This window comes from Protopterus annectens, chromosome 6.part0, assembly GCF_019279795.1.
Source record: "Protopterus annectens isolate FY-2018-M chromosome 6.part0, PAN1.0, whole genome shotgun sequence".
In the NCBI taxonomy this organism is placed as follows: Eukaryota; Metazoa; Chordata; order Ceratodontiformes; family Protopteridae; genus Protopterus; species Protopterus annectens.
In genome coordinates, this window is record NC_056737.1 from 1344280443 (window position 1) to 1344302068 (window position 21626).

A 21626-nucleotide genomic window follows, 5' to 3' on the forward strand; every position below is an offset into this window, starting at 1 on the left:
TCCCCTTCCTCGAGCCACTTCTCCTAGATGATCCTTGGATCCCGGACCCAGCTCCTGATCTGTTGACTCACATGTCAGGTTCTCTACATCCCTTAATCCACACCCTCAAATTGACAATGTGGCTGCTCCATTTCCATCCCTAGTCAGGCTTCATGATGTATCATCCTCAATGTCGCATATTCTTATGTCCTCCCATAAACCTTCAGCTAGGAGGCTGTATGGCAGTAAATGGAAAAGATTTTCTGTTTGGGCACAGAAAATGAATGTAGATCCCTACACTGCTTCTATACCTGTGATTTTGGAATTACTCTCCGAGCTTTTTCAGCAAGGATCTGCCACTGCCACTATCAGAGTCCAATTGGAGACAATTTCTCTTTTTCACTTAGGGTTTCCAGATACCAATTTAATGTCTCATAAGGTATGCAAGACCTTTTTGAAAGGAGCTACTTTATTGAGAACACTGCTGCAAAAACCTGTGGCTTCTTGGGATTTAAATTTTGTGTTGTCCAAACTGACATCTTCCCCATTTGAGCCTTCCCACTCATCTGCATTGAAATTTTTGTCTTGGAAGACTTTGTTTTTGGTAGCTATCACATCAGCTAGAATCGGAGCTACAAGCTTTGTCTGTTAAACCACCTTATTTGATCTTTCACAAAGACAGGGTGTCAATGCGTAGCAATTCCTCCTTTGTCCCCTGCTACCTTAAATCAATCCATAGAACTCCCAGTTTTCTTCCCTAATCACTGTAATGCAGCTGAATACTGTTTTCTTTAGCTGGACGTTCATAGACAACTACGTTTTTATTCACAGCGGACCAAGGATTTTAGGAAATCAGATCAACTATTCATTTCCTTTTCTGACTCCAGATTGGGCTTACCAGTTTCTAAAGTGACACTATCTAATTGGATTTCTAGTTGCATAGCTTTTATCTACAGTTCGGAGGGCAGACCTTTACCCTGCAGGATCAAGGCTCATTCTACCAGGTCGCTGTCTACCTCTGCAGCCTTTCAAGCCAATGTCCCACTTGATAATATTTGTGCAGCAGCTACGTGGGCTACCCCTCACACTTTTATTACACATTACAAATTGGATTTAGCTTCCAGGGGTAGAGCATCCTTTGGCTCCATGGTGCTCAGGAGTATTTTCCAGTGAGCCACCCAAGAATAAGGCGCTAGGGACGCTGTCCCATATGTAAAAATGAAGGTGAGATTGGACTACACAACATAAAGAAGTTATATACTCACCATAACGTTCCATGTTGGTAGTCCATCTCACCCTTCATTTTTACCGACCCGCCCTGCTGCCCCCATCCTGGAAGAATCTGGAGATAATAATAATTTGGTTATCTTTGGTTGGAGACCCTTTAGTATTGGTTTGTCTGTTATGGTTATTTCTTCTAGTGAGCAGCAAGCAATATCTGGCGTTTGTACTGGTGCACGGTGGGATACCTGCTCAGCCATGAGCCAACCAGAAGTCTTCGAGCTTGTAAATTGGCCGAGTTGGAGCCGCGGATCGTCTCCGAACCCATATGTAAAAATGAAGGGTAAGATGGACTACCAACATGAAACGTTATGGTGAGTACATAACTTCTTTTTTTTGCGTGGTTTTAGAAGAGAGTTGATAGCATGCCAAAATCTTTGTGGAGCTTTTGAGTGCCTATTTTGGATACCAAGGAAATAATTCTGTTTATCAAGATTGGTTTGTCTCTTGGCCTGATTTCTAAATTGTTGGTAGTTTTGTTTGGCTAGTGTAGCATTATCCCTCTTCCAGATTTTCTAAGCCTTGTCTCTAGACTTTAGGAGGCCTCTAGTGTCCCTATTTAGCCATGGTGCATAGTTTGCCTTGGCTTTAATTTTCCTAATGGGTGCAACTGTATTAAGGACGTTGATGAGAGTGCTGTTAAAGTAGTTAACGGCCTGGTCTAAACCTAGGGTTTGTAGTGATTTCCAGTTGCTATGTTTTAGAATACTGTTAAGTTCCTGTATATTTAGTTTGCAATCGTCTCTGAGTTGTCTAAATACAATGGACTTGGCTATGTTGGTACGTTTACGCAGGAGGAAAGTGGGGAGATGGTTACTAAGACCATCTGGTAGGCAACCTGTCTGGTAGTTTTGTTTGGGGCAATTAACTAGTGTCCAATCTAGAATAGATTGTTTCTGAGGTTTTTTATCGACTCTAGTGGGTTCTTGGATAAGTTGAGGAAAAAAACGGAGAGATTAATATGGTTAGTGGGGTTGTTGGAGCTACAGGCTAACCAGTTGGTATTTAGATTGCCTAGTAGAATGGATTCTTGTGGAAGATTTTCTGTGATCCATTGTAAGATTTCTTCGATGATGGGAGAGTTATTGCCAGGGGAATGTAACGGCAGAGAATATTGATACTTTTCGTGTCATTTATGTTTAGGGTTGAACCTAAGGTTTCTTCATTTTGAAATGTATGTATGGAGGTTTGTAGGTTTAATGTTGAGTGTATTTTTAAAGGGAATAGCAACTCCACCTCTCTTCCTGCCTACTCTATCCAGTCTTAAGATATTGTATCCTGGTGGGAGGATTTCTTTGTTTTGGGTACTAGATTTTAGCCACATTTCAGTAATGGTTAGTATGTCTGCGGAGTGAGTAGTGGGTTATAAATTCATGTAAGTCAGGAAGCTTGTTAGATATGCTCCTACTGTTGATATTAAGAATTAGAAGGTCAGAGATTTGCTTGGCCGAGAGTTGAGTGTTATGTGGCCCTGGATTTGGGTGCATGTCTCCTGATATAAGTAGACGTTTTGTAATAAATAAATTTTATTTATTTATTTATTTATATTTGCTTACTGGGAAATTCCGAATGGACGCAGGTCCTTTTTCAGCGGATGCCCATGGGGAAAAGCTCCACATCATGTACATGATAAATAGAGGTACAAAGTTGCAGCAATAGTAAACATTACAGGTTGCTGGCTTTAATACAATAACAAGATATTGATTATCGACAGTATATATAGTAAATGTTGCAAGTTAAGATAGTTTCTTGTCGTTTATAATAGTAACAAAGTTGTCAGACAAGATTTTAAAGTATGTAAAGACAACTAGCTAATTCTGACTGTGGTTAGTAGTGGCGGTAGTATAGTTGGGTTAAGAGTCTAGGTGGGGGGAGGTAAGGGTTGGGTGTTAGACTGGATTAGAACAAGGACAAAGCTAGTGCAAATTTAAGTGGAATTTGAGTGCAGTCTTGAAAAGGCTACTGGAAGGTAGAGTAGTTATGGAGGGTGGAAGATTGTTCCAAAGTTTAGATATGGTACATGAAAATATGGCTTCTGCTGCTGAGTTTTTGGGTTTGATAACAATGAGTTGATTTTTGTTGCTTGATCTTGGGGGCCTAGTGGAGTGATAGGCTTGGAGAAGGTTTTGAAGGTAAGGGATGTTAAGGGGGTGGTTATTAAGTTTGAGTGAGGGTGAGTTGATTAAAGTGAAGGATTTGTGGGAGTTCTAGCCAGTTTAGTTCTTTAAGGGAGATACAATGATGGCTGCGGTAGGAGATTCCATTGGCAAATTTAGCAATTTTGTTGTAACAAGGATCCAGCTTGTGTAGGTCTGTCCTTCTAAGGTTGGTAAGTATGGTGGATGCATAGAGTAGGATGGAGATTAGCTGGGAATTGGCTGTGGAGATTCTACCCACCTTGGTTAGGAATTGGCGGCTTTGATATAATGCACCAAGTTTCTTGTGGACTTTTTTATTGTGAGAGATATGTGGGAGCAGGGTAGGTGAGCAGAGTGAGCCGAGCGCAGCGGGGCTACACCAGACCTCGAGACTGCAGAACCAATCTATATGACTGGTCAGTGCAGGATAGTAAAAGCAAGATGACTTGGAGTGAGTATACTGCCAATTTCCTAGCACTTTTCTTTTTTACCTGTAGTTTTATTTACTTGGATAAACTGCAGGATTTCAGGAGTAGTCTAGAGGGATATTGCCAGTGCTGCGGACCCCCGAGCGGTACACTACTCTGTTAAGTCCCCACAGATTAACAGGTTAACAGAGATAAAAATATAATTAACCTTGTTTCTTTACTGTTTTTTTTTTAAAGCAGAGTTAGATTGCTGGAGTATTCAGTTTATGCCTTGAGCATCAGTCCCTAACTTTGCGATCCTTTCATAGGGGGCGAGCTGGGTTAGGTGAAAAGGTATGAAAGCTCCTAGAAGGAGAAGGAAAAATATAGACGCAAGTTAGGAGAGTGTAACAAGTACTGTAAAAACATACATGAGTTGCACCGATTTCATTTGCTAAGTTAACAGATAACCTTCTGATATAGCTTCTAAGACAGTAGCATACAATGAGTTAAACTACGAGATAACAGATGAAAAATGTTAGTCACAATCTCAAATATTTGTTGTATGCGGAATGACAGATCCATGCTGTTCTCTGGAGTCACGGCAGAGGAATCCAACAGATCTTGCATGACCTACAGAGCTATTACCTGTGTGCCTTCTTCTTCCCTAGCTTCCTGTTGAGCTCTTACATTCTTCCTAAGGCGAAGAATACTGCAACAGTGATATGAAAGGACATAGTACAATTGTGTAAAAATCTTAACAGTAGATGTACTTCTGTTCAGTGTTGCAGAGTAATTCACTCCCTCCATTCTTCCCCTTCTGCCTTGAGCCTTGCCCTGTGTTCTGTTTCCTTCCTGGCCAAGGGTCCCTTTCTCTCTTTTTTTTTGGATGCATATGTTCCTCCTTATTCCTGAGGGTATTCTGTTCCACCTGGGGCTTTCTCAGTTCTGAGTGCTTGCATCACCTTTATACCCTACGTTTGTGCGGGGAGCATACATGTGATGTATGGTGCCTGTAAGAGCTGAAAGCTTTGGTATATTGGCCAGATATTGAGCTATTGGCAGGAGATCCCTAAGGTGAAGAATACTGCTGCACTGCTGCACATAAATTATCACCCTGCACCTGTTTGCACTAAACTTAAACTGCCAGATGTAGTCCAATATTTTTTTTTGCCTTACTCTGTCAGATAGCCCTGTGGCAAACAATGCCACTAAATGTGAAGCAGATACTGTTACTCAGTTTGTTTCAATGAATAATCCATAAAACACAACCTTGGCGCTAGGAGCAGCAGCCCAGGTTCATGGTGAGGTACAAGTTGAAAGGACTGTGGTTGTGTAATTCTGGGGAAGAAATGGACATGGATGTGCTGGTCACAACAAAAATAAATCACCAGAACAATATGCAGTTTTTGTGACCATGAGTAGTATAATGCTGGGATGAACTGCTTGTCCATAGACTCGGGAGAGGGAGCTAGTCTTTCCACTGTATATTGCACTGAGAGATAACACATAGCACCTGGACTTTGTGTAGTATGGTAGCACTGGATGAACTTTAAGCAGGGGAGATGACAGCTGTAAAAGGAAAAAAAAGCAAAGCAGAAAAAAGAATGATAATTGGGAAAGAGGCATGGTGGTATGAGTGAAATCTGAAGAGGCTGCACTTGTGCACAATAGGAGAGAGAGAGAGACACTATTTGAATGATTCAAATTGTCAGAAGACAGGAGAGCTTGCATCTAAAAAGGATTGCCACGAGGGAGAGTTAGAAGCCACTAGTGGCAGATTAATAGGATCAAATTCAAAGCAGATATAAGAAAGTTTTGCTTTACAGCTATTGTTTTACAGAGGTGGGCATGAATCATCTGAGCAAGCTGCCAGATAGGATTTGTTGTAAAGCATGTAAAAAGAAAAAAAAAAGTGTAGAAGGCTTCAAAGAAGTTACGTAGCCTATAAAATGAAAAGTTACTGAGAGAAGACAGCTGCATATTACCAGCAATAACAGACATTGTGGGTGTAATCCTTAGATTTTTTTCTTTTCGCACAACTGTGTGTTCATAAATACGTTTGTAAAAGCATATGCCATTTCATCTAAAACTCAGCTTATCTAAACTCATTTCATTCTAACACAGCAAAACTAAAAAACAAAAGAAAACAAATGTTTTGGCAGGGGGACAAGCCCCTGCACCCCCACGCACCCTAACTAATGTATAACAATTCCATGGTAGCACTACAGTGGAAGAAGGGTAAAAGCACTGGAGACACACAACCAGCTTGTACAATCCAGCATATACTGTAAGTCAACTGCAAGTTTACTTGTACATCTTTAAGAAAACTCGTATCAGTGATCAAAAATCATTTTACAATGCATAAAACACTTATGTTTTGTGTTTTGCTAGTTTACATGAGTTTAGATAAGTTGTGTTTAAATAAATTGGGTTTTAGGTTAAATGACATATAGCTAAATGTAAATATGTAAAGTTAAGCAAAAGGGGAAGCAAGTAAAACAGAGAAAAGATTTAAAGGAAGGTTGTAACAGGGTATAGTGTTTTAAATTTTAAAACAACCAGAGAAAGCAGAGGATGAAATAGAAATAAATGAGTTTTTGGAATTGACGAATGCAGGTATCCAGCTTTTGAACCTGACATACCTCTTAGCTGTTCCCGATTTTGCAGAAAGTCCCTGATTTTACATTTTTGCCCCTTCTCATTTTTTTCTGGTTGATTACAGTCAGTTAATTGTCCAGACATCAACATTTCATACTTGTTCAGAAAATGTATGTATGCTTATGCAAGACTGGTTCTATTAACTTTTTAAGTGAATTAGAGTAATTGTTAAATTATGTCCCTGATATGAGCAAAGAAACAGGTAATATCACTAATATCGCTTTTAATTTGTGTTTACAAGTATCAGTGCCATGTACGCATTTTATCAATAGCTATACATATTGTACCAGTGTTTGGACAAGGGTCTGGTGGATGCAGCCAGGAAGCAAGTTAAGGCAGCAATTCACTGTGGTGGTTATTTCTCAGGTCACCCATAGATTAATAAGCAAAGCTACAAGCCAGGTATTGGAGTCTGTACTATTCCTTGTTTAATCTTTTTGTCAGAGCAACGAAGATTGATCACATTATTAAACTTGTTTAACCTTTTTTGTTGTTTTAGCTAGAGAACAGAAAATCAATTTCAATCTTTGTGTCAGCAAAATTAGGCATGTAGTTAAAGGCTAGCTGGGGAATTAACAACTATATTTTTCATCTTTTGTTTCCACAGCTGCTTACATTCTTGCTTTTCTTCCTGTTGTTAATACTTGTTTAGCAAGGTTATTTATTTTAATGCGTGCTCGTGCCTTTGTTCTCCTTCTTTATTTAACTTTTCTGTAAGCATTGCTTGCAAATTCTTGCTTTGGCTTTCATGTTAACACTGTTCATCTTTCTTACTATATTTTGTAGTGCATTTGACATGTTTTTTTCCTCTTAAGTGCCCACAGCAAAAGATGCAGCCCACAAAACATTAACATGAGGATATTTGGATAATGTGAAAACTATGCTTTATTGCTGCTTGGATTCAGGAAGGTGTATTATGATATAGAAGCCTTAGTCCCAAAAGTTTCCTCATTGCTCCAAGCCTTTCTGATTCAGATACTTGCTGCTCACTACGGTTTTCCACTGGCAATGGCTGTAGCATGGAGACTGGTTTCACTTGGAAGCTGCAGTCTAATGCAGCTGTCTGAGGAATGGTAATGCTTTGCAGACTGCTGAGTTATTTGTTCCTTTGGAGCAAGTCACTCCTGTGGGAATAGTTATGGTACAGGTAATTATAGCAGAGCTGTTAGTGTGTCCTTGTGAACAAGTGTGTGCATGTCTGCAGGGACACAAATACATAAATGCAGTTGAATTGTGTGTGTGTGTATGTATGTGTGGGTGTGGGTGTGTGCCTGTCTTGCCTGAGTGGTTGCATTATGGGTAGATCGGTAGTGGATGCTGAATTTGTGTGTGTGTGTGTGTGTGTGTGTGTGTGTGTGTGTGTGTGTGTGTGTGTGTGTGTGTGTGTGTGTGTGTGTGTGTGAGTTCCTGTGAGTGGAAGTGAGTGTATAGGGGCTTGTTTGTGAATGTTAGCGCGTGTGTGTGTGTGTGTGTGTGTGTGTGTGTGTGTGTGTGTGTGTGTGTACGCACATGTGTGTGGGGGGTCCTCTGCTACCACTGTGCATGGGCTAGTAGGTTGAACGCTAGCACTTTCCAGTGAGACAGTGCATTATTACATTCATAAGCATGATAATAAGGTGATAATTGGGTATTTCTCTGTGTAGCCTAGTCATGTTTCTGATTTGGAGTTTCTCTCCACACTAATGGGCTAATCAGCATTGGTCAGTTTACACAGACAAAAGTAATCTTTGTGAATTCATTGACTGTCTTTTATTATAGTTTGCATTATTATAAAATTTTTTTTCTTAAGTTTACCCATATCTGGTTTGTGCTGTTATGTTCTGTACATGTTTCTGTACAACATACTTGGACTTTGACTTGTGTTTGGAATCATCCTTCCAATGTCTGCCATGGCCTACTGAAACCTTTTTAACTGTACAAATATAGTAAGTAAAAAGTATGAGTACTGAAGCAGTTATTTAGTCAAATAAGTGACCTTGTGTTAACTGCCGAAAAGAAGAGCCACTAATCACAAGTGGTTACTTGGCTAGTAAATAAAATATTTATTTATTTAGCATTTGTTTACCAGCAAAGTCCATCTGGGGCAGAGCCCATTTTCAGAGGAGGCCTGGAGAGAAACACTCTAGACAGAGCCCATTTTCAGAGGAGGCCTGGAGAGAAACACTCTAGACAGAGCCCATTTTCAGAGGAGGCCTGGAGAGAAACGCACCAGACTCATGTCTTTGGAATGTGTTAGGAAATTGGAACACCCAGAGGAAACTTGCGCAGATGCAGGGAGGACATGTAGACTCCACACTGTTGGCACCCCAGCCAAGAACGAAACCAGAGAACTTCTTGCTGTGAGGTGGCAATGCTATACCACCACTTTTTTTTTTACTGTACTTTTTCTTAGAAGATAGATGCTGTCATTTGACTTCAAATGAAAATGTGCAACTTTTACATGCCTCGTTTAATTTATTTTAATAGTAGCAAGTAAATGTAAAGTGCTGCTGTATCTACATAAAATATCCCCAAACCACAGACATTGCTTTCAGGTCACTATTGAAAGGAAGTCGTTAGTCAGGTGAGTTTGACTGGTTAATAAATAACAATAAAATGAAAGATAAAAAATTCACCTTTGATTCCATGTATGGCTGTCTCAACTGCTTTTATTTTTCTATTTACATGTTGGTTACTAGGGTAGAGAACTGATCACACCATGACCAGTTGCAGGCTCAGCTTGGGTGACATTTAAAATACTAGCAACAAAAATGTAACATTTGCAATCAGTAGTGGAACACAAAGGTAATAATATGCTTTCTCAAAGTCTAGGACAAGGATTAAATGTCACAGAAAAGCAAAATACTATGTACAACCTTTACACTATGTCAAGGTGTACGTTTTAAGAGTGGAAAAGTGGAATCAGAGGAGTAGCAACAAATGCGTGAAATGCAAGTTTAGTTTTTTAAATGGCATGGGATAACAAAATGTATTTAGAGGGCAAAGTAAGAGATAAGTAATAATAGAAACATGGAGTACAATGAAACGGGGAATGAGAAAGATAAAAGTTGTACGATTACAAACGGCAAGGAGAAAAAAAATTCTGTACGTATTTATAGGAAACAGAAGCATAGTGCTAAATAAATAGAGTAGCAGTATAAATGTGTGATGTGTGAGGAAATGAACCTAGTGCAGAGTAGTGTTATTGTGCCCTGGCTTTTGAGGTTGTAGGTTGGGGGTAGTAGGAAGTTTCATTGCAAGTTGAGAAGGGGCATATTGGTGGAGTGATTTGAATAGCTGGGAGACCAGAAAAAGAATGTTTCTTTGTACTGGGAATTAGTTTGCCTTGGATAATGTACGGCAGTGTAGTTCAAGGCAAGGGGAATTGATAAAGCAGTATATTTTAAGATTGCTTGTTTGTGTGTTTCAGTGAAGGATATTCCATTTTTAATTGAACTGTGGACTACCTACTATTTTTTATTTTATATTTTTAGTACGTATTTTACCATTCAATTTTTATTAGTGAACTAGGTGCATAAAATAATTCAAGGAGTGAACTTCACACAGCAAAGTTTCTTCTTGGTTTATATTTTATTAGATAAAGGTTGTAGTGTTGATGTGTTTTTGTTTAAAGGAGGCATCAAACAAGGTTGATCCATGTTCACGTTTTGCAAGTATGACACCTTTTCCAAAGGCAACCCTAGCTGGTGATGAAGGGAAATGAGAGATTTTCTGAGCCCAGAAAAGGGAGCTAATGTTAAATTTAAGAATTTGAATATGCTCCTGAAAGTTAGAGATTGAGTGAGCCAGCTGCCTCGATATCTGAATGAAATGGCGGTATCATTAAGGTTGTTCTGCCAGTCAGAAAGCTTGAAAGAGCTGTGAACTTTGGAGAGTCTTATCCTAGTAGATGCTGTAGAGCACAGCTTTGCTTTTTGGAGGGTTAAGGAATAGGGAATGATGTGATGGTAAGGAGGAGGCTGGACATACTGTGTATTCAGGAGATAAGACAGAAGGGTAGTGCAACAAAGCCACTTGGCTTGGGATCCAGAATTTCGTAGGAATTATGAGAAAGTAGACGTGCGGTGAGGGAAGTCATCAGAATTAGTGATAGATTCATGATAATCAGACTCTAGTGTAAAGATGAGCAGTATTCAAATCTCAGCCTGTGCCCCCAGCAGGGTTGTGATTGTGAGGAAAGGAGTGCATTCAGACAGCAATTGCTGGGCAACATGAGTTTATGTTGATAATGGATGACCTGAATACTCATATCGGGACAGGTAGAACAGGATAGGAGGACTACCTGGTACCTCATGTGTGGGACAACAGGAGTAAAGGATAGACCATTCTAAACTTCTGCATGGTAAATGGCTCGATGGTGGCCAACACATGGTTCAGCAGGAGAGATGGTCACAAGATCACATACAAGAGTGGCCAGTTCAGGCATTCTTCCTTTGAGTAAGGAAAGGTCAATGGGGTAGAATCAACGATTTGTAAAATCTTCCCCAGTAAAATAGTTGACCTACAACATAAACCACTGGTGACCACTTTCAGGTGCAAATAGTGGTCATAGAAGGCTCTGTGGTCAAAAGACTAGGCTGAAAACCTCACTGTGAAAGCCCAAGAGTTTAAGGAAATACTTGGGCTCTAGCATCTTAGAAACAAGGGGAAAAGGATGGAGTTGAAGAAGAATGGAAGCTTCTGAAAACAGCTTGTGTACAGACAATAAAATAGCTATGTGGCCGAGTCAGGTATGGAAATAAGATGCATAAGGAAAACTGGTAGTGACATGGTGAAGTCAGTACAAGTTATTAAAAAAGGAATGTAGGAAAATGGGAAATAGAACAGGCTAAGAAAGAATACTGGTTGTGTAACAAAGAGGCTAAGAGAGCAGTTGCAGCAGCAAAGAACAAGGCATCAGTTGTACACTCCCATCTTTTGAAAAGTGACAGCAGATGGCACAAAGAAAATATCTGGTTACAAAGCAGAAACAAAGAAGATGGTCATCAGACACCCTTCATAAGTGATGCCAGCAACAGCGTGCTCACCAGTCCTCAGAACATCAAAGGCAGATGGAAGGAGTACTTCCAGCAGCTTTTGATTGAAGAAAACCCCAAAGAAGCTGTACTGCCTCAGACATGATACATGAAAGAGGAAGAAGAACCCACCCTAGAAGAACTAATAAGAGCATGAAGGAAAATTAAGTAAAGGAAAGCAGCAGGCTGGGATAATGTTGGGTGAGGTAGAGAAGTGGCTCCCGAGGGTACTCCTAGCAATATGGGGAGAAATGTGCATCTCTGATTGAAAAATAAGCATTATGGTATCTGTACAACAATAAAGGCAACGTTCATAACAGTGGGTAGTACAAAGGTATCACACTCCTGTCATGCTGCATAAGTAAGATGGGAGATGAATAGTTTGGATTCATATCAGGATGCAGGACAAGTGACTTGATGTTTGCAGTAAGGTCGGTAGTTGATTAGATAGTAAAAGAACTGGGAATTCTTAAACTTGGAAAAAGTGTATGACAAGGTCCCAAGAAAACCTATTTGGACAGTTCTGCAATGGTTTGAAGTCTTAGAAGTATTGGTACTTAGTGCAGTCTATGTACATGGACCCAATGCATATTGGACGAGGTTAGCAGCTTCAAGTATTGGGAGGAGTAGGGTTACTGAGGAGAAGGGAAGTTTGAGGAGGTAAAAACTCAAATCAGAGAAGTTGCAACCAACTGGTATAGTGTACGAGAGGAAGTGTGTGACAAGATTGCCAAAGAAGCTGAAAAGTTGTTGTTTGTCTTTCGGCTTTTTCCCGGTAAGGGGTTGCCACAGCAGAACTCCGGTCCACTAATGATTGGCAGTAGATTTTTACGAAACACCAAGGTGCCAGCTCGACGCCCAACCTTCAACCAAGGCACGCCCATTTACGCACGCATGTCTTTCGAATGCTACCCAACCGCAGGGAGGACATGCAGACTCCACACAGAAGGCACTCCCAAGCCATGCTGAGAATCAAACGGGAGAACCTCTTGCTGTGAGGTAACAACGCTACCGCCGTACCACCGCGGCCCAAAGAAGCTGAAAAGTAAGGTACACAAATCATTAAGTAAGGTACACAAATCAGTAATGCCACCAGTAGTACTGTATGATACAGAAACCTGGGCAGTGTAGGCAGAGCAGTTGAGGAAGCTAGAAGTGATGGAGCTGAAGTGCCTGAGACAGGTGGTAGGATGCACAGTGTAGGACAGATGAATTGAGGGCATCAGAACAGAAGCCAGAGTAGCTCTAATTGCAGAGAATGCCAAAGAGGACATGGTTTGGGCACATGCAGGAAAGCAGAAGACAATTTACTGAAGAAGTGTTAGGAGAGACTGGAAGAAGGCAAGAGGAAACAAGGGCACTCAGCAAAGAAATGGATGTATTGTATGAGAGAAGACCTGTGAGAGTCAGACTTGACTGTCGACGAAAAGAGAGTGGCATTGAATCAAGGGGGATAGATGGAAACAGATGATATGACACCTTGACCCCATGTAGAAATTGGAAAAAAGGGGGTTGATAATAACGATGATGATGATGATGAAGGAAAAAGCTTGTTGGATGTGATCCAGTGATTTAGGTCCAGAAGATCATTTTGTAGTTGGTTGTTGGATTACCTGTTCTGTTGTGTTGATCTGTAGATACCCATGTCATCAGTATATAAGAGTTGTAACTGGGGTAGATCAGGGTGCAGTTAATTTAGTTATAAAAGTGGAAACAGTATGGGGCAAATGGTGATCCCTGTGGTACACCTGAATGAATATATGTAGTACTTGAGAGAAACCAATTTTCACAGCAAAGGATCTGTTAGGCTAGAAGTCTTTGTACCACCATGAGTTTTTAGTGTTGATGCTTGTGTCTAGGAGTTGGGGCAGGTAATACTGAGTGGTCTACCATGTCAAAGGCTCGGGTCAGGTCAATGAAAGTAGCACCGGTAAGATTTTCTTTATCTTTGTTGGTGTGTATGTTTGGCAGAGTCCAGAGTGCAGTCAGTGTACTACTTCCTGCTGAGAAGCCATGTTGTTTGTTAGATAGCAAATTATATTTTTTCAGATATGAGATAAGTTGGTTACAAATTAGTAATCTGCCAAGAGGAGGAAGGATGGAAATGGGCCAGCAGTGGCTGGTGAAGGAGGGTTTGGTATCTTTTGGTACAGGTCTGATGAAGGCCAATTTCCAGATTGTGGGCATAGCGTTGGTTGTGAAGCAAAGGTTCAATTTATTTTTTAGGTGGTTACAGTGTAGTCTGTCCAGTGATACTGAGACCCAAGGACGCATTATCTGATCCAGAGTGTGAGTCAAGTGACATTTGTCCAAGTAATGGAGTACGTTACCTGTCAGTGATTTTAGTAAAGTAAAATGGTGGAATGTAGTCAGTGAGTTGGGCTGTATTTGGAAAGGAGAGAAAGGCATGCTGTGGGTGGAGCGGTGATTGGACAGTTCTCCCGAAGTTGGAAGGGATAAAGATGCCAGCATAACAAGTAATATGCCCTTCTGCAAGAAATTCATTTGGAGGAGCTCTCCAAGAGATGCTATTTACTTCAGATCAGATTTGTCTGAGAAATCTGGTTTTAGATTTGACGTATTTGGTTTTGTACCTACAGATTGCTTGCTTGGTGTGATATTCCATAAGTTGACGTGCTCTGTATTTGTAGTTGAGGGATCTTTTTTCCAGATTTTTTTCAAGCTTCATCTTAAACCTATTAATAGTTTTTCAATTCTTTGGTGAGCCATTCAGCATTGGCATGTTTAAGTAGTCTGGAGACTGTGGGGAAAAGAGTGATGCACTTCCTTGCCACTGTTGAGGCATTCTTTAGAACTTTTGAAAGGAAAACCATTCCAAGAAATGAGATGGCTGCAGATAACAGGGCAGTCATGACCAAACTATAGACAGAGATTACATCAACAAATATTTTCTTGGACGTAAGGAAGATCAACACCAAATGTGAAGAATATACAATAGTTAATTATACTAATATAATAGAAATGACAGAGGTTGTTAATGAACATTTCAATCTCCTACAGTCGTTGATACATGAGAAGCTGCCTGCAAAGTGAAATTAGGAGGATAGATCGTGAAGAAAAACCTTCAGGTAACTGGGGGTACAGAGGGGTAAGGGGGAGGAAAGTGGGAATATGTAAATAAGCTTGTGGAATGGACACAGATGGCAGCTGAAGTGCAACAGTTCAAAAATGGTGTACAGAACTATGTGGAATCCATCCTGAGATGGACAGAAAAACTCAAGGTCAGTAATTACCCACTTCACCACATTTGCAGGGAAGGAAAAGGTGCTAGCCCAACTCTGGAGATCTAGATAGACACTGAAATGTGTAGTGTCACTAATCTACATAGATCTGGACTTTTCAGCCTAGACTAGGAATGGTAGGGCAGCTTTAATTCCAGTACAGCTGCAGTGCAAGAATAAGGAACTGAGATGCAAACTAATTTATTCTGCTGCAGTAAGAAGTTTGGAGGAGTTCTTGTGGGAACTAGGCCAAAGCAAGAGTCAACAGGAAGAGCGGCAAGAGTGACCAGTAGAGAATTGGGCCATTGTGGAGGAGCAGACAGTACCAAGAATTGATTGCAAGTTTCCTTAAGAACTGTTCCTTTCTTCCAAAAACACAAGACCTTGAGAGCCAAAGCTGAAATAATTCAGTCAATGAGAAGGGATGGTGGAGAGAGAATCTGTATGCCGTTCAGAAGTGACAAATCCACAATACTAATATAAACATTCCAGAATGAATAACACTGGACAGTAATGTGATGCTAAGTACTAAATTTCTTTTAACATATAAACTGGAGATTTATGTTTTAGATTTTCGTCAGTGGAGTTTGTAGGTATATACTAGGCTAATGATCATTAAGGTCATTATACGTCTAGCCATGCAACCCAAATGTGACCTAAATTTGATTTATGTAGGAGGTGATTTACTGACTGCTTCTGTCTAAAACAGAGTTTGGGAGGAACTCTGCTTCAAGTGGATGGGAAGCCTGTTCCAGAGAATGGGGATTCTGTGAGAAACATCTCTCTCTCAAACATATCCTATTTGTTGTTGCAAGCAAAATGTAGGTCTTTTGATCTATTAGATCTAATGCTGTTTGCTTTGTGGATATGCCAAAGGTTCATCAAAACAGGGTTCAAGGATACCTTGTATGCCAGGCAAATATCGCTTCTCAGACGTCTGTATGATATAGAGCCCAGGGCAGGTGTGACTAAGCTTCTAATATTAGTCTCAAAATGCTGCATGGGAGAGGAGTATGCAGGGTTATTATGGAATACAGCCAAAACAGTAGCAGTGGGAAGCTATAGCCTTGGTTCATTTTCAGAATCAAGTCATTAGGAGGTTTCCTGATAATACTGACCAATCACAACTGAAGTGGGAGGGACCTGAATAAACAAACTCGACAATGAGCATGGCCTAATAAGAAGTTTGATGCTGGGATAAGTTAGAAGGCAGGGAAATAAGTCAAGGATTCAAAGTGTACATACAGCTAAAGAAGCACAAATTAAGTCTGAATTAGGGGGAACCCATGCAGGAAAAGTAAAGTTTGATATAATTCATGAGTGGTAATGTTCCTGTGTAAAGGAATGTACATGCAAGAGGGAAAAAAAGACACCACTGGCAGAAACAGAAGGCGGGAGATTAATGCATTGGGTTGAAATGGCATGTACCTCTAATTTAAAAAGAAAGATGGGTACTGGAAGTAAATTTTGGAAAAGGTCAAAAAGTGACTAGTAAGGGGGATTGTATGCAAGTTAAATAAATAAACATTAGGAAGGTAAACAGTTAAGTGAAGACATAGAGAATAGACAGCCACTTGAGTACACAGATTGCACATACTAGATAGAGGGGAAAGTACTACTAGCAGAAATAGGAGGAGGGCTAGATCAGGGATGGCCTTTGGTCAACTGGTGCCCTAGGCAAAAGGGCTCCACAACGTCCGCCCCCACACCACCCGGTGCCCCCATCCTGGTCTGCCTACACCATCCAGATTACTGTAAAAACACCACTGCTAGGTAGTAGTACTTGGTAGGCTGGAGTGGAACTCTACCTCAATAATGTGATTTAGCAGTAAGTCATGGGAAGTGGAAGTAAACTCTAAAAAGACTTCAAGAAATGGCTAGAGTGAGTGAACCTTATATGTAAGTTAAACAAATGAGCTGCGATAAGCCAAGGGGCTTAGCTAGGAGAAGACATGAATCAAAATAAATTGTAGTGGAAATATATACAGGAAAATGTAAGACAAACTGCAGTTTATATTTCTCAACCATACTGAATTCCTCAGAATTTCCCAGTCTTGAGGCTAAAATAATAGTGTGACACGAATTCCTGAGTGTCCCCTTGAAATCAAGATTTTTTTCATGTACAATTCTAGTTAATACCAATGCCATTGCGCATCACCAGCGTATTTCGCAATGTCATCAACATGCGGGGTGCGTGATGACATCATAGTTGTGAGACAGTGCATGACTCCTGACTGCCTGTTAGAGAGCATTAAAAAAAAATTGTTTATGGCATCAGGCCTGCCCACAACTTTTAGCAATGAAAGAGGATGTCACGTCACTGTGACGACCCAACAGGTTGACATCACGTCAGTCACATTACTGGCTCCTGAAAGAACTATTGAAGCTAGTCGGACAGCCTGTAAAACCACCCAACCCACTTACACAGGGTTTTTAACAGTGTGTTCCCCACCTTTCAAGGCAGGCAATAGAAGCAGGGACAGGCCTGTGGTGAATGGAGTAGCAGCAATTACCCTCTGCACCCTTCCAAGCAGATCAAATGAACAACGAAGGGTACATTAATCTCAGCAGCAGGGGCAAATCTCTGCAGTTCAAACTGCACCAATATGACTGATAACATTTCCCCTGCAGTCTTGAGGCAAAAGAAATGAGCAGACAGCAGGCATTGAGACAGGTAAGGGAGTAGAAGCGTAGCGAGAGCAAGAGAGGCAGGATATGCTGAGAGGGGTGTACCTGGAAAATTTAGATTTGTTCACCGGTCTTCCACGTTGGTGTCACTGCTCCTTAAACAACTATTCATTGTTCTGTGACATGTATAATGGTGGCATTAAGGATGTGACAGATGCATTAATATAACAGAAGCCTTATTCATATGGACATCAAGTAATATAGCAATCATACTTTTTTTCCTTTATGTGTTTGAAAATTGGGAAGTTGGTGTTTTTTTGTTAGTGAAATGTTGCCTCCTTAGAAAATTTTGTGCACTATAGCTTATAAGGTGTGTGGCTGGCTACCCCCACTTTTCCATAATGCTGAACCATAAGCCCGAGTATGTGGGCAGTTAGTGTTAGAGGTGGCATTACGGTTTCTGTTGGTGGGGATCACCAGAAACCCACAACACAAGAGCAACATGTCAACATGTGATTTATTGCCAGTTTCTAGGGGAAAAAATGCATAGACTGTGATGCTAGGTGGGACACAGTGCTTCAGTTGCCACCTGCCAGTAATAACCCCAGTCCACCCAGCGATTCTTTGCTTTCTGTACCGGAAGCAGTAGTGGGAGAAAACAGCTCCACACAGACTGTGTGATGGGAATCTCTTGGGCTTCTGTATGTGTGCCTTTCATTCTGTAAACGTCTGTTTTAATTAAATTATTGAAACTGAATCTGCCTGAAATTTAATAAGAAACTGATTTTATTGAATGCAGTATTTCCAGAAGGCAGTCCAAAAGTTTAAACCTGGCCCATTTCAACTATCAGTCTCTAGACCCAGAGGAATGCTCATACATTTCACTTCATTGGAACAGTGTTGATTCTGTGATTAGTAAGTTGTGTGGTGAATTACTGCCTTGCTACTTTACACACATCGTCAACTGAACCTTCCATTACATTTCCAGCTAGCTGTCTGGTTTTGTTAAACTGAGTAAACTGTTTTTTCCAGACTGCTGTCAGTGAACATGGCACACCCACTACTGACACCAGTATCTGACAGGTAGTGAAAGTACGATCTTTGTTTCTAAGTACTGCCATTCATTTAATATGGGGGCGAACCCTGGTAGGACCTGGCATGTGTGACAAATCTTGCTTGCTTTTTAGGAGGGATACCTGTTGTCTCTCTTCATAGAGGGCAGTTCCTATTTAGATAGGTGTGCACTGTGAAAAACCTGAACAGTGTCAAGTATCCTGAGGTTTTTGGACAACTAATTTCTCTGGAGTAATTATTTTATGTTGGAAACACCTTAGTATTATGTGAAACAACATAAGCAGCTCAAATTCTACAGGAATAAACTGACTGCAGACATAGTTTTCCATACAAAATTTAATGTTTCTTTCAGAAGTGTCCCCCTTTGTACTTGTGAAAAGGTGGCAACCCTATTTGCTAGGTTTCTCTTTTGTAAAATGTTAATGTTGAATTGTTTATGGACCTATCAAGTATAATTAATCAAAGCACAGTGAGCTTGGATGGTGCATGTCAATGTATGTCCAAAAGCTGGGCTATATGCAATTATTCTACTGGTCATTAACATTGATTTTGATACCACAAATCTTCTTCTGATTTAAGGATGCTGTAGGGTATAATATCAGCAGGAACAAATTCTCCATCCGCTCACCACCACTGTTCCAGTTTTTCCAAAGTCATATGGCCACCATTTCTGCACAGAACATATTTCCTGTTAGGATCACTCGTATGTAAACCTCATAACCGGGAATTATTCCCCCATTTTGTCAAAAGACTTAAATTAGAAAAACTGATTTTTGATTTTACTAGTAAATCAATGAGTATTTCAGACAGTCATGCCAGGAATTGGACGTTCATAAATTATTGTACAGAAAATTCATGTTGTCATTGATTATATCCCACAATTCCACTGGAGTGGGCGAGGTTACAAAATTCTGTGTGCAAATTTTATGTTAATCGGCTTCCAGATTTTTGGCCGGTTGTACCTACTTTTCATGGGCCTTTGTCCAAATTTTTGATGTTTTAAGGTTGAGAGGTATGGTTGCAGTTGGGTTTGGACTGGGACATGAGCAGTGGAGAAATAATGAAAGGGAAGTATAATGGAACCTAATCATGAGAATAGGTTACTGTACAGCGATGGGGTAGAGAAGAACCTAGAATGCCTCGAAGACGTGGAGTATTTCACCAGTCATCTTCTTTTGTCAAGAAAGTTGGCAGAGGTATTTGGTTCTCACCTAAAAAGGTTAGCACCTCCTCTTTGGGAAGCACATTTTCTACGTATATTGTTTATAAGATCATGTGATGGCAGAGAGAGAGAGTTAAGCTTCAGCAAAGGCAAGATAAGATGCAGACATAAAAAGGAACCAAAAAGATGTTTTTCAATGCAGTCACTTAGAAGCAGCGGATGCACAGTTGGACCCAGGTGTATGTCTCCCTGTTATCTTTCACAGCGTTCATTAACTAACAAAAAAAATCTACTAAACTATTCTTCTTAGTATAATTTAGCTATTTTTAGTTTATCTTTAGGTTAGGATTAGGTTAGGATTTTTTATTGACTATCGGAGTTATTGTTGATACTATGTTATTCTATTATGTATATACATAATATACAGACACATTATTATATGTATATCTGTAGCTGTGTGTGTGTGTGTATATATATATATATATATATAAATATATATATACTGTATCTATACTTTTTTTCTTCCGTCTAGTATAATGTGTCTTTGTGTCGTTATGTCTCTGGCTTTAAAAAGTGTTGCTCGTGTACACATAAACATCCTACTTCTGATGCACAAGCAAAATCTTTGTACTGCCTTGGGCCCCTTACATGTACATGCATCTTGTTATATTTGTGAGTCTTTTGGCCAAAGAGCTGTAGTTGAAAGACATAAGTTAATACTCGAGTCTTTTTCAGCCTTCCTCTGGAGACAGTTTGTTTTGCACTGGGGAAGCCAGTGGCCTCTTCTTCTGCTTCATCCTGAAAAACAGGACAAACCTAGAGCTTCTAATAAAAGCACTCAAAAATACTCTGAGAAAGACAAACCAAAATCTGCTAGGATATGGTCTCCAGAACCAACTACATTGTTGGGTCTAGCATCAAAGCTGAAAAACCTTTGGCGTCAGCTGTGTTTTCAAATCCTATAATTATCACATCCTCAGCTCTTCCTAAATTCTCTCCTCATAGGTTCATAGGTTTATACTAGGCTATCTGCCCTAAGGCATTTATAAGCCTAGCCCAAATTTTTGTGGCTTACGCCACCCCTTATATGAAAAAATACTGTGCCCATTAGTTTGTTGTGCCTCTGTCCAGCAGTGACACAGAGATGATTCCTGGGGTAAACCTATGATCTCCCATCCACAGGTCAAGATTTCTCTTGAACAGAGCCAGCGAGGTGCTCTGCCTCACATGGACCGGGATTTTATTCCACAGCATAGGGAGTCTGTGAGTGATAAATCTATCCCTCCAGCACGTCCTATTTATATCCGTGTTTAAGTTTAAGTCGCTTGCTCTAGTGGTTTTGGTGGATTTGGATTTTTTGAGGTGGAGCATGTCCATTAATTCCGGGTTGGACATGGCCTTGTATGTCAGGCACATGTCACCTCTGAGCAGACGGTATGTGACTGAATAGAGCTGGAGTTTCTTCAATCTGGCAGCATATGACAGATTTTGGAGTCCCTTTATCCTTTTGGTGAGGAACTTTTGGGGTCTCTCTAATTGCTGCAGATGTCGGGTGAGATACATCCCGAATGGGGCATTGTACTCGATCATTGGTCTGATAAGTGAAGAGTACAGGGGAACAATGACCTCACTAGATCTGGATGTGAATCCCTTCATGATCAGGTGGGCAATGTAGAAGGTCTTTCTAACCACTTTAGCAACGTGAGTGTCAAAGAAAGGCCACTGTCAACCTGGGTCCCCAGGTCCCTGATAAACTCTTCTGTGCTTAGTGGATTGCCACCTATATGGTAGCTTGGGGTTACCTTGTTTTTCCCGAAGGGTATGACTATACATTTTTGGCGTTTAACTTCAGGCCATGGCTCTGGCACCAGCTATCTGTTTCCGTGAGTCCCTTCTGAAGGATATCCGTGTCCGATGCACTTTCCACTATGGCGCCCAGTTTGCAGTCGTCTGCAAACTTTGTCAGCCAAAGTCCTCCCATGTTGGCCTGTACTTCTGAGAAGTAGATGCCGAACAATAGGGGGCCAAGGACCGATCCC

The 21626-nt window shown here is 40.6% G+C and overlaps 1 protein-coding gene across 2 annotated transcripts in view; it reads left to right on the forward strand.

Annotated features, from left to right (window-relative positions):
• Positions 1-21626, forward strand: part of PDIA5 (protein disulfide isomerase family A member 5) — a 2083676-nt gene that overhangs the window by 617468 nt on the left and 1444582 nt on the right. The gene's annotated exons all lie outside the window — the stretch shown is intronic.